The following is a 13,048-nucleotide window of genomic DNA, read 5'->3' as shown; positions in this document are numbered from 1 at the left end:
TCCTTTCCCTGCTAGTAAAATCTAGAGATCTGTAATTAGTTTTCAAGTCATTCATGAACTCTGTTTTCTTCCATGTAGGCTGAGTCCAATTTGTCTCCGTTTGCTTGAGCAGATTAAATGAGTGGACAGGTTATTGCAGGTGACTAAGTGGGCACATCCTAACAAGTTACTGTCCCTCAGCTAAGCTTCAGCTCCTGTGATTTCACATGCTCCTGCGTTCCTCCTGCATCGTGTCAGCCAAGGTATTTGGGGATTTGATCTGAGTAAAAACACATAGGAAAACTCCTAGGTGGACCAGTTCCTTGATCCCTTCCATTACACAGCTGCACAAATAGCTGTATTGGCACAGTGCAGGGAGCAGCTCAGGAACAGAGATGCACAGCAGAGTAAGAATTATTGATACTGGTGCTGCTGACAAAGAAGAAATCATCAGGCTGTGCCCCATGGCAGTGCACTGCTTGTTCTGCTGTGTGTCTGTGGGGGAGGAAAACGCAGCTCTTATGTGATCACTGGGAAATCGATTGTTCAACTGAGTTGGTCTTTGAGGCTGGGGTCTGGTGCCAGGCTTCTTCCCACAGAACACAGGAGACCCTTTTGAGGTGTAAGAGATCCCCTTTTTCCTCCATGTTGGAAAAGGGCCATCTGACTTGAACCTGAGTGCAAGGCAAGATGGATCCTTTGCCTGAAAACCCCTGAACCCTTAGCTGTGAGTGCTTAGAAATGCAAATAAAAAGATTTACATTTCACTTATTCCTTTCTGAAGTACCAAATTGTGGTTTGCAGTGGTAGCTTTCTATCCTGTTCTTATGCTGTTCATGAACGTCTTCCTCCTTTCATTTAGGAACTCCCTCTGAAATATCCAGCAATAGTTTCAGACAAATGAGTCTTGAACTTTGGGTAAATTCAGAAATCTATAAGTATTGTAATTCCTGGATATTCCATTAGGATTCCACATTACTACAGAGCAGGAAAATAGCAAAACGTAAGGGTTCTTAAGATTTTGGTGAGATTCGTTGGCAGCAAATATACAAAGGTTTAATAAAAATAATTTCTGAACTGAGTTAACTTGTGTATTGATTGTCCCTCAATTGTCTAAGTTGTCTCTTCTCAAGGCTGAACATGCCCAGCTCCCTCAGCCTTTCCTCATAAGAGAGATGCTCCTGTCCCCTCATCATATCTGTAGCTCTTTGGGCAGGTGCTTTGGGCAAACACCATAGTTACACGGCCCACTCCAGGAGCTCCATGTTTCTCTTGGACTGAGGAGCCTGGCACTGGTCACAGCACTCCAGATGGATCTCTCCAGGGCTCAGTAGAGTGCAGTGCACCCGGTGTACATGGACCAGGCCTTAGGTCAACCACGGCAATTTCCTGACCTATCCATTCTCTGTGTGGTTGAATGAATGTATGTGGTAAAACATCTTGTCAAACAGACATGTTTATGGAGTATTTTGGGCTCTTCTCTTGTCTGGCTTCAAAATTCATTTTTTAAAATTGTCAGCATGCATCCGTGTTTCCGAAAAGGTTTTGGGATTTCAAGCATGGTACAAAAGGAAGTCACTCTTCAGCTCTCAGTTCAGGGCCAAAGGGTCACTCTTGGGGTTTAACTCCAGCTTTGATGGAGCTCCCTTTATGGATCCAGCATTTAAGCTGAGCTGCGTGGCTTTTGTCTCAGTTCATTCCCTCCCCGTCCCAGCAGCAATCCTGTAAATTCCCATGTATCTCTGGGATTCCTGACACGGTCTGATCCTGTCTTATGAAGTGATGGGACTGATACATATTACATTGAACTACATAAAAACCTTCATGTTGCAACCAGACTACGGGCAGAGGATGCTTGTGGGAGCTCATGCAATCTGCCCGTGTGCGTGGATTTGAATCCAATGTTAAATGTATCCGACAGAGGGAAGTGCTTCCAAGTGCACAATTCCACAGCAGGTTCAGCAGCTGAAATCAGCTCTGTGGCATTCCCACTCTCCCTATCAGTCCCAGACTCGAGTTCTCGCTTCCTCCATTTGTTTACTTTTGCGATGTTAATTTTCTGCTGGTTTAGCTCCCGAACAAACTTATCACGGGAACTGATAAATGTTGGTACGAGGGGGAAGGGCGAGACTGTGGCAGCGCTGTCCTAATCTGTCGTGTGTAGGGCATGCTGTCTCGGCACAAAGCTTGTCTCCCTTTTGCCTGGAACTACCTGCTTCACTTCAACATTTCCCCTTCGCACCTCTACAGAGCACGTCCCAAGAACACCTCGGCATGCCCGTGCTCTCTTCCCGAGAGCCCTGCGCTGTACGTGCAGTCAAACCCCTCCTCTTTTTCTCTGCAGGCACAGCTCAAGCGCTGAGCCGAAAACTCCTGTTAACTAGGGTGACAAGTTTCTAGCGAGCTGTGCATCACGGGGAGAGGGGACACCCGGATCCCGGCAATATAAGGTATAGACGCCTCGGCTTGTGCAACACAGCAGGCAGGGCAGAGCCCATTTTACTCTTGCCTTTTTTGGATCTGCACGCACACAGACCTCAGCACAATGGAGCCGGCTCCGCGATAGCGCAGCGCGATACGAGCAGCACACATAAAGTCATCGCAGCACACATAAAGTCATCGCAGCGCCGCTCGCCAAGGGTGCAGTTGCCGGCCATCCACTCCCCGCATGGCAGCTCCGCTGATGGCGTGATCGCCCAAGACTCCCACGTCCCAGCCAGGCCAGCGCCGCTCCCGCCCTCTGCCCGGCGGAGCTGCGGGCTCCGGGGCCGCCTGCAGCCGCAGCCCGGCCGGAGCTCAGCCCGAGCACAGCCCGCGGCTCCCCGAGGCAGCGCACCGCGCTCCGGGGTCCCGCTCTGCGGCGCCGCCGAGGTACCACCCCCTCCCAAAAAAACTTTCCCCCGCGGGCCACTCGGAGCGATGCCGCGCCCCGGCCGCCGCCGAGCGGAGCGGGAAGGACCTGCCCCCTACCCTTACCCCCGACCCCTTCCCCGTCCCGGCGGGCCCGGCTGCCCACCTTGGCGGCAGGGGGGTGCGGGGCGGGCCCCCCGGAGCCAATGGCCGCGGCAAGGCGGGCAGGGCGCGGGGGGCGGCGCCGGGCCGACAATAGGGGCGGTGTGGGCAGCGGGGCGGGCGCGGAGCCGCGGGAGAGCCGGGCAGCACCTTGCGGCGGGCGGAAGGTGAGTCCCGCCGCGCCGGGCAAGGGGATTTCCTCGCTTGTTTGGTAACCGGGAAGTTTGCGCAGGGGTTGAGCGGACGGGTGCGTTCTTCTTCAGCTTTTCTCTTCCTCCCTCCTTTTGAAATTTTCTTTTAGAAGGGGGTACTGACTCTGCCTTCCCCCTCCTGCCTCCCCGGCTCATTCATTTAACAAAGGGAGTTGTTCTCAGCCCCCGGGCTTGGCGAGCGGGGAGCCCTTCGGGGCCGCATGTTTGGGGTCCCGGCGCACAGGTTGGGGTGCAGTCGGGGCTCAGCCCGCAGTTTTTGCCAAGCGCCCCGTCCTGGCTTCGGCTGGAGGGGCGGGCGCTTTGGGCAAACACAAAGAATTGAGGAGCTGGACCCATGCTGGGCGATGGGGTGATGAAGCCTCGGGCTTTGTGTGTCTGGTGAAGGAGGGATGGAGAGGTGGGAGCTTGTCTTTTAACCCCTCCGCCCGCGGGTGTGTACGAAACCGTGGCTTTTTTGCTAGTAAAGTACTTAAAAGCAAAGCTGAACTTTGGGATCGTGGCATAATTCAGACTGGAGGGAACGTCAGGTGGTCTCTAATCCAGCCTCCTTCAAAGCAGGGGCTTCTCCCTGGGGAGTGGGGAGCAATGAAGGGACGTCGGAGATGGGTGGCACCTCTGGGTGCTCTTGAATGCACCTGGAGCTCGATGGAGGAGGCAGCGCCAGCAGGACGAGACTTCAGAGGCAGTAGCGCTCCTGTCTTCTCTGTGCATGGAAATGCCCCAATCCACAGCTCTCCCATGCCTGCAATCCCTGGTCTTGTTGCTTTTGTTATCCAGAGGGCTTAAAATTCATGATTGTTGGGAATAGCTGGCTGCATCCGTATGTGTGTCACGGTGCATCTGCTCCTGCTGAGCGTTCCTTGATTCTTATTTCAACATTGCCTCCAGGAGTTTTTTTCTTCAAGGAGCAAGATTTATAAATAAGTGTCAAACCCTGACTCTTGCTTGGGACTGGCTGGAAGGCGTGTACTTTCTGTGGTAATTATGTATGAGAGATGCATGTGTGTAAGAACAACCATAAAAGCCGTTCAGTCAGCCACGCTTTCCATTTTCAAAGTGAAAGCAGGTATTGTAGCCGGGGGAAATGGCTGTGTCGGGCACAGACGGAAGAATGTTTGTTTTCTTTGCTCGCAATTACTCTTTGCCCAGTGGCTTAGGGATGCCTTTCACTGAACCTCCTCCCCCTTCTCCATACCTGGAGTTTCCCGGTGCTGCTTCCACATTACCTCGCCAGGCAGGGAGCATCTTCCTGTCTGCTGCTCCAGTATCTCTTAGTGTGGGTGTGCTGATCTTGCTCTCAGCTTTATAGGGTAAGGCTGGAAAAACTCCTCCTTGTGGAACAGTTTGTGTGTGTGTCCACTGGATGCTTGGAGACTGCTTTTCCCTGTGCATTTTTTTGTGGGTAAGTCAGAGAAATGAAGCTCATCTCTGCACAGGGAACAGAAGGTATGGTGGGAATTTGAATATTTCTAAATACTGATTCTGTTTAACTCTGGATTGCCTGTCTTGTGCCACGGAACAGAATTTGTTCACAGCTGTACTGTATAGCAAAGCAGGAGTCTAAGACTGGACAATTAACTGCCAGGTGATTTTTTTTTAGCCTTTTTTGAGTCCTGCATCTTTAAATGGGATAATATCACTGCCATTCTTTGATTTGGAAATGAAAGCCAAAAATAAACTTGAAGAGGAAAATGCTCTTGTAGCATGACAGCAAGAATGCTTTTACTGGTTTCTGAGGAATACTATGTGCTCTGGATGTTGCACAGAAAAAAAAGAATAGGGAAAAGTGAGGCTTTTAGTTCATGCTTTTTTGTGCATCATGGGGGTATAGGAAGAAATATGTGACAAGTCCAATATAACTGCCACAAGTGAAAATATATTGCTTGTTTATTGTGTTTCTGATTGCCTTGCTTGCACTGGATTGAAAACTGATGCTAGCTCTCTTTGCTTCAGAGGTCAAAGAGCTGTTTTATTATCCTTTTCCAGGTTTCTGAAGGGAGACCTTTTCTCTCAGCTTTGATTCCAGTGCATGAATTTCACCAGTTTGCTGACTAGTGTCTTGTCTTTTTATAAATGTGAGCTGGAGTATGGCTTCTTTTCTTCTTTTTCCCTTTTGTGCACCTGTCTCACTTCCTTGGTGTGGGCAGGTTTGTAATTTCAAAAGCTTGTTGCTATGATCCAATTTCCTTATATGCTTAAGAGCATACAGAACAACCTAGAGCTGAAATAAACTTTTCTCAGTTGAAAAATACAGAAATGATCCAGAGCTCCACCCTCAAAGTGTTCTGGTTTTACAGTTCATCCTGTTGACAGCAGATAACAGAAGCAAACAAACTTTGTAAAGGAACTGACCGGTCTTGGTGAGGATGTGCAAGACACAGACTGAAACTAGACCACTAAAAACTAGCCATATTTCTTAAAAGGCTAGTCAGCCATTGGCCCTCTGACAGGTACAAGAATGCCTACTGTTGGCTTTTTACCTCTCTGGGAAGGAAGAATAATACTGTGTACCAGAATTGTACTGTGTCAAAGAATGTTTTTCTATACTTGGCTATGAGCCGAACTAATTTTCTCAGCCTGATGTCTTGGCTTGTATAGGATTTGAGGACAATGTAAGCATGTTCTGCTTGATGTTGAGGGTTTGCTCTTGTGGAAAAAATAGTCCAGTGTGTGATTCTTCTACTTGCACAGCTGTCACCGGGGAGGAGCTGCTTTGCACCCCTGTTCCCAGAGGTGGGAATGGCTAGGTTCATTCCCCTTGGTGGCAGCAGAACTGGGACTGTCAGCCAGTGCTCATTGATGTAGCACAGAAGTCAGTGATCAGTTTTTCCCATCTGAGGTTAAGGCACATGATGCTCTTTGGGAATGAATAGGTTAAAAGTACCTGATGCTGCTTGTACTAATCAGGTTTTTATGCCAACTGAAGTTCAAGTTTGAAATTCCTGCCCTTGGGTGCAGTTATGCACAGCATGAGCAGATGGGATCTTGTGGCTCTGAGGGGTAACGCTCAGTACTCCAGTGGTGGTGACTGCTCCTGGCTTTGTGCAGGAAAGGGAGCTGGCTTTTGTACCATCTCGCCTCAGGCACATCCTCAGAGGTGTGGATGCCTTTGGGTCCTTCCACGGCCTGTCTTCTTTTTGGCACATTACACTGGGGTGCACATTGCAATTTCAGGGCCCTTCATGGGATCTATTTGATGAAAACATGAATGCTCCAAGCTCAAAACATGGCTCCTCTGAGCTGAACGTGTCTCCCCAGGCTCTCAGTATGATCTGCAGAGAGAAAAAGGCCCTTTTAGCATGTGCCTTGTGTCACCCTCCAGTAGGTATTTCTCAAAGAGGTCAGAGAGTTGCACTCTCAAAATGCTGATTCCTCTTGTAGTCTCCCTGGTCTCCTCTGTCTCCCATGCGTTGTGTTGTATATTGGAGCAGCTGAGAGGAGTTTTACCTGCTCCTCTCACTTTGGGGATGAAGGCAGCATTGCTGACAAATCCATCAGCAAAACCACTGTTGTAGTGTGGCTTTCCCCCTGTCTCTTCATTTTAGCATTTTTTTGTTGAGATGGGGGAAGAAGAAACAACAAAAAAAAAAAGCTATCTGAGAAGTGGATTTCCAGGGGAATTTGAAGAAAAAGTCCAAGTATTCAGTTCTGGTTTGTGTGCTAATACACTCTTTCAGGCTGGCAATCCAGGTGTTCCAGCTTCCACTTGTACGCGATCAATCTCTTGAGTGTAGTCTGAGATGCAGGTTAAACAATAACTTCTCCTCCATGGCTTCTTCCTTCTTGCAATCTGTATACTCTTTGGACCTGCCATATAGCAAATTTGTTTTACTCTTAAGCTGGTCTAACTGCCTTCAAGCCATTCTATTTCTTACTTCCTGTCAAAAGTCAGAAGTGGTGCCGAATCAGGCAACCTTGTATCATCTTAGGTTTAAAGAAAGGAAGAGAAAAAGCTGACTGGTGTAGAAAAAAATGTCCTAGCTTGTGAAATTTGGACCAAATCATAAGATTGCAGAAGTAGTAGCCAAATGTACTTTCTGGAAAGAAATAATTTCCACCAAAGTAGCCCTTTGTGATTCAAACTACTGTGTGAGAGTCAGTGGACAAAATATATTGTGATTGCCTTGCAGCATATGACATCTAGCTGTGGACAGTTCCTTGATCTCAGTGGGCCTTTAGCTGTGGGACTGTGAGGAAGTCAAGTGGGGAGTACGTGCTGCATGCAGGCAGGCGAGGCATAAAGACTTGTGTCATGCCTTTATTTTATTCTTCTTTTAACATAAAGTCTGTCCACCTGTAATCTTAAAGGAAAATGGGGGAGGAAGATAATTGCTATTCAGATTGTGAGTGTTTTGGGAATGGAGAAGTCTTTCAAGTTTACCTTAAGGCTTTGTTTCCTGCCCTTGTGAGCTTGCTCCGTGTAGTTACAGTGTCTGTCCATGGCTTACTGCTGATGGCGTTTGATGACTTTCCAGGTGGCAGCAGAGAGAAGGAAAATCAAGTACAAAAGGTTAGGAGACAGTTTATCAGCCTGGCTTGCTGAGGTCACAGCACTGGTTTGAGTTACTTACTCTAAGCATCAGCTTCGAACTATCACCTTTCTTAATGACTGTAGTGGCACACCAGTATTTTACATGATGCTTCCTTTACAAGGCAAAGCCCATTTCTGAGGGCTGATGTTCTATTCATGAAGTAAGAACTGGAGTGAGAAATATTTTTAATTGAACCAGTGGCTTGCATCCTGTGGGTTTTTGTTTTCCTGTTTTGCATGTAGTGTAATGCAAAATACCTTGTCACTTATTTAGCATGAAGAAATCACAAGATAGATTATTATTGGTACCTACATATTCCCAAAAGCACGTTCTCTGCTGATCCTAAAATAAGAGTGGCTTGGCCTCTTAACCCAGTCTCTTCTGTGGAAAGAGTACAGAAGTGATGCCTTTTGTAAAACTTGTATTTAATTTCCCCAGCTATCTGTAAGTAAACATTATGCAGTTTTGCCAACAAGCTCAACTTGAAGGCTTTGTACCAGGATGATTCTATGATTTTCCTTTAGTAGGTATTTCAAGAATGCCTTATTTAAATCAGGCTTTGAGAGGATAGAAGTCACAGCTGGATGTGGAATTCATGTGTTTCCAGAGTTCAGACCTGTTTGGGGTGAAGCAAAAGCTGATTTCCTTCAGCAGCAGAAGGGAGGGATATTCCAACCTCTCCTTCCCAATTCTCTGCACACTACTGAAGCTGTTGGATTCATTCAGCTCAAGGGTTACCTGTGTGACAGCATGTGTCAAGGTAGAGGAGAGAAAAAAATGAGGCCAGGCTTGTAATGTATCCTCTGCTTTTCTCGCTCATTAAACTGGTCACCTGAGCCTGAACTCCTGTGTCCCTTCACATGAGAAGGTGGATTTGTCAGGTGGCAGCTGCAAAGACCAGGGAGTGCACAGCACAGAGAGGGATTAGCAGCAAATGGACACATCAGGATTCGAAATGCAATATTGATTAGCTCATTAAAATTAATAAGACACTCAATTATCAAAGTCCTGTTACATTTTGCAGTTCTTCTGGAAATAGAACAATTTATATGCCCTTATCCTTTCAGGAATACCTCACACAAGACAAATTTTAATGTCATTTTCCTCTGCAAACCACAAAATGTGTTAACTTTTAATAGAGCCCGAGTTTGTCAGTGTTTTATTTAGTAGAACACTGGTTTTGGTAGGGCAATGTTTTTAATAGACTCCAAGATGTAGGCATAGTACTAAAAAGTTTCTTTTATTGAGAATTATCTAAATTAGTGTCTAATTGGGCTAATGTCGTTTTAGGTAGGGTCAAAAACTAATAACGGGCAGATATTCATATACTGGCCAATTTTAGCAAATCAGACAAATCTGTCTCAAAATACAGGACACAGAGAGGAAGACCCTTTGATTCAAGCTCAGGAACTCAAGGAATAACTATCTGGGGCATAGAAAGGGCATGTTGCTCCTAAAAGGGAAAAGAGTGAAATTTTTCCCAGTTCTTCAGAAATATGTATATTGCCTCCATAATACATAAATGCAATTTTTAAAGCTACAGATCTAATTGCCTTATGGAACCTTAAATGGCTTAGAACTGGATTTCCAATGTGAATTTCTCTGCTTTACTAAGTATTGTGTGGGATTCTTTTTTTTTTTTTTTTTTTTTTTTTTGTTTGTTTGTTTGTTTGTTTTTAATGATATCTTTAATGAGGGATTTGCTTGAGAGGGTTTGAGCCACCTGACACAGGGCCAATCTTGCTGAAATGAGAAATTGCTCTGGAATACTCAGTTTCCATGCAGGAGAGAGGCTGGAGGAAGATAAAGTCATAGAACTAAGATCCTGGAATGATTGCTAGGTTGCTACGTGGATGGCACTTCTCATTGATGTGGTCATTGCTACTTTTTTTTTCTACAAAAGTTTGATTGATTTTTTTTTTTTTTTTTTTTTTTTTTTGCCACATTGCTCAGGAGAGCTAATTTTCCTGGTTAACCACAAGCTTATAGTTCCCATCCCTGTTTTGCTCTGCTGTTGTGCTCATCTTCAGTCCCACTTTGGAATAAGATGTGTGTTCACTTCCAGTGTTGCTTCTCTGGTCTCATGATCACAGGGATAACAAAAAAGCTTTGGGAGCTGAACTCAAAAAAGTGAGACCCAGAAATGAAATGGTGATGACACCTCATAGTCCTTCATGAAAACCATCCCCTTCCTGATAATCAAAGTCATTGGTAAGGTTCTTTGGTAAAATGTATGCAGTTGTGGGTGTGCGTTAAGGTGTTTGATGCTTTCTGTTAAGCTCCAAGATTCTGGAGATGTAAAAGTTATGCAAAAATATGTGTCATATAAAAAAGACTTCTCCCACTCCTATCTGTAGAGAAAAATGACAGAATTTGATCCAAATGTTCCTTGAAGACTTAAATAAAGAGATTTAAGCACACAAAGGCTTTGGTTCGAGCCCCCAGTTCCTAATTCTGGGTGAGGAAGTGATGGTATCCACTACCTCTTAGCAGTGAGTTACTAGCATTATAACTTAATTCTCCAAAATCACTGAAGTCTTCACTGAGTAGCCTTACAGAAAGCCAGAGAAGTTGTGAGGGAAGGAAGGAGAAGAAATGCAGCACCAGCAACAAGTATTGTCTCACAATTATCTTGATCTAATGTAAAAATCTGCATTTTAATTTCTGTCTCATCAAATTTCTTATTGTTGCATCAGCCTATATGTCTTGGTAATCAGGTAATCTGGGAAAAATTGCAGTCTCTTACATTTGTGTGTGCTATAAATTCTTTTGTGCAATTTTGACTCCCTTGGTAGCAGAGAGAATGCTGTGAATATGGTACACCCTTTTTACTCAATCAGCAGGAGTCTCATCCACTACCATGCCACAGCCAAAAGACTCTGAAGAAGTGAGACTGGAAGTACTTTTCCAGCCTGCTTCAATTCCTTTGCATATATTCCTAAACCAGATTTTGGAGAGCATGAATAAAATTAAACTGGCACTTTATCTGGAGCTGTAACCTCCAGTGTCAGACTTGTGTCTTGCCATTTCTGGGAGCCTTGACAACAATATTGAACTTAACTTGCAGTGTGTGTGAGGGAGCTAACTTTTGTATTCTTCTTGTTTGGTTTCTTTTCTCTGCTTCCATGTCTTGATCATATCTCTTAAACAATTCTTTGCTAGTTTGTTGGTTTTCCTTTTGCCTTTCTACAGAAACCTTGTTCATCTCCTGCCTATCTTTACTTTCCCTGGTCACTCCTAAGACTGATGAGAAACAGATTCCTCATACTTCTGTGATCCTGAAGATACTGGGCGAGCACAGATGAGCAGCAGGGAGGTAAAATATTTTGTCCTCCACCCCAGTACAAAGCATCTTCTTTGGGGCTTGGGGGGAGAATGAAGACTGGATAGAGGAAGAAACCCATTATCTTCCTCTATCACACAGGTAGTTTTGGTAATGAGATACCTAGAAATATTTAAATCTGTAGATTTCATTAGAAAGGCTGAGGAGGTAAGGGTAGGGCTGGGAATGACAAGAGCAGGACTTGATTCAAGAAGAGAAAGCAAACAACTCAAGATTCCTTCTGGGCTCTCCTGCAAGACACAAAATATGCAACAGTGTATTCCTCTGTGTCGGCTGTCTTTAGATGGAGGCAGACGGCCACAGGCGGTGTTTGGATTCCAGGTTCAATAAAGGCACATCCTTCCCTTCGAGGAGGCAAAACAGTATCACTTGTTAGAACTCAGAATCCATCTCTAAATGCCTCAGTGACTTGTCATCAAGTGACTCAGTGCACTGTCATAGCAGGGCTTGTGCCTTTCACATCTGAGTTATACTTGCTGAAACAGTGCCCTGCCAGCTCATATGAACAGTCCCCCCTCCCAAGCTTGTTTCCAGTTGACTCAGGTGAAGAGGGGATTTGGGGGTGTCAGGGCAGGAGAAGGCTGCAAGGGCAGATCAGAAATCTCACTACCTTGTAGACTTCAGAATGCCAGCTTTTCATTTGGTTTGTGTGCCTCTGAAACAAGTCCTTGAGTTGCAAAGGAAAGCATTCAGAAGTGATGAGCTGTAAAAAAATTGTAAGAATTTAGTAATTTAATTTGTCCAACCAACAATGTCTATTCTTGCAGGCAAAGGCTTTGTTTAAAGTTATTTGCTACTTAAGAAAAATGCTAATGTTGAAATGATTTCAGCTTGATTTCCTTTATCTCCTGCAGCTCATTGGATGATCATTTTTTTTGTTGAATTCACATAATTATTTTTTTTTAAGAGCTAATTCTTTCTAACACTAGGTACATCCTGCAGGAGTCCTTCCTGCCTTCTGATCCAATACTTATTCATCCTGGGATGTAGTCCAAATGCCACCAACAGTGTTTGTGTAGGCTTTTCTTTGTTTGTTTCAAAAACATTTCATCACATGATAACATATGGCAGCATTTAATGTGTAAATGTGCAGTTTAGGATGTAATGGTCATGAAGATGAGAAGAATCTCACCTGAGCCGCAAATGCTTTCTGCTTTTTACATCATACCTGCTTTAAATTTAGTATTACAGTGGATGCTTTGTGTTTGTGATGATGTTGCTTTTTGAGTCCCACCCTGTTATTTTGGCTCAGTATTGAGGAGCAGTGACTTCAACAACGTGATCTCATCCAATGTGTGGTGTAGCTGTGTTTGTTTTTGAAGACTTGAGATCCTGTTCCATCTGCACTTCCTGTAGCTGTAGGTAAATCATCTGAAATCCAAGATGATGAGCATGCCTGATCTCTGTGTTCTCCTTTCTCATGAGTTCATGTGCTTCCCTTACATGATGGGCCTTTTGTGAGCCTTTTTTATTTTTATCGGGGTATGAATGGGGTGAGCAAGGAATGGGTTCTCTGTAAACATAACTTGTGCTTGTTTCAGCAGAAAAACTCTCTCTGTGAGGGCTCTAAATTTGCTAATGAATTAACTACAAATTTTGGAGGAGAGTGTGGTTGACTTAAGATTCTTCTCAACTAGCATATGAGAAGCTTGTGTTTTGTTTTTTTTCTCAAAACCAGCTTGCAGTCCCCTCCTCCCCCAAACTATAAAGCAAGGATGCGGTCATTGGCAGCTGTTTTCCTTTTGATGTGGTCAACTCAAAATTAACATTAAAAGTATAATTCTGAACTTGGAATTTCTGGGAGACTGAGTGCATGATGAAAGGACAGGAGGGATCTCTCTCCACCTGCTGGGAGTGTGCTCTTTGCTTGAGTTTCTTAGGCGCTGAGATGGGAGGATGAAGCTTGACACAGCTGAGCTCATCGTGGCACACAGCCATCCAAAGGCAAGGGTGCTTTTCCCTTTCAGCAC

At 45.1% G+C, this 13,048-nt stretch overlaps 1 protein-coding gene across 9 annotated transcripts in view; it reads left to right on the top strand.

Moving 5' to 3' along the window:
• PAK1 (p21 (RAC1) activated kinase 1) overlaps positions 1–13,048 on the top strand; it is a 98,924-nt gene that overhangs the window by 23,778 nt on the left and 62,098 nt on the right. Inside the window, exon 1 of one of the 9 annotated variants that reach the window (XM_063148700.1) lies at positions 2,325–2,429. The exons of 3 other annotated variants lie outside the window; for them this stretch is intronic. The gene's annotated coding sequence lies outside the window, so the exon portion shown is untranslated. Of the gene's footprint in view, positions 1–2,324; positions 2,430–3,092; positions 3,239–10,972; positions 11,052–13,048 lie in introns of those variants that run through there. 5 more of the 9 variants (XM_063148692.1, XM_063148702.1, XM_063148694.1 and 2 more) reach the window with 5 other exon arrangements.

Source organism: Melospiza melodia, chromosome 2, assembly GCF_035770615.1.
Source record: "Melospiza melodia melodia isolate bMelMel2 chromosome 2, bMelMel2.pri, whole genome shotgun sequence".
Classification (NCBI taxonomy): Eukaryota; Metazoa; Chordata; class Aves; order Passeriformes; family Passerellidae; genus Melospiza; species Melospiza melodia.
Note: the sequence above shows the minus strand (reverse complement) of the source record. Positions and strands in the feature narration are given on the sequence as shown.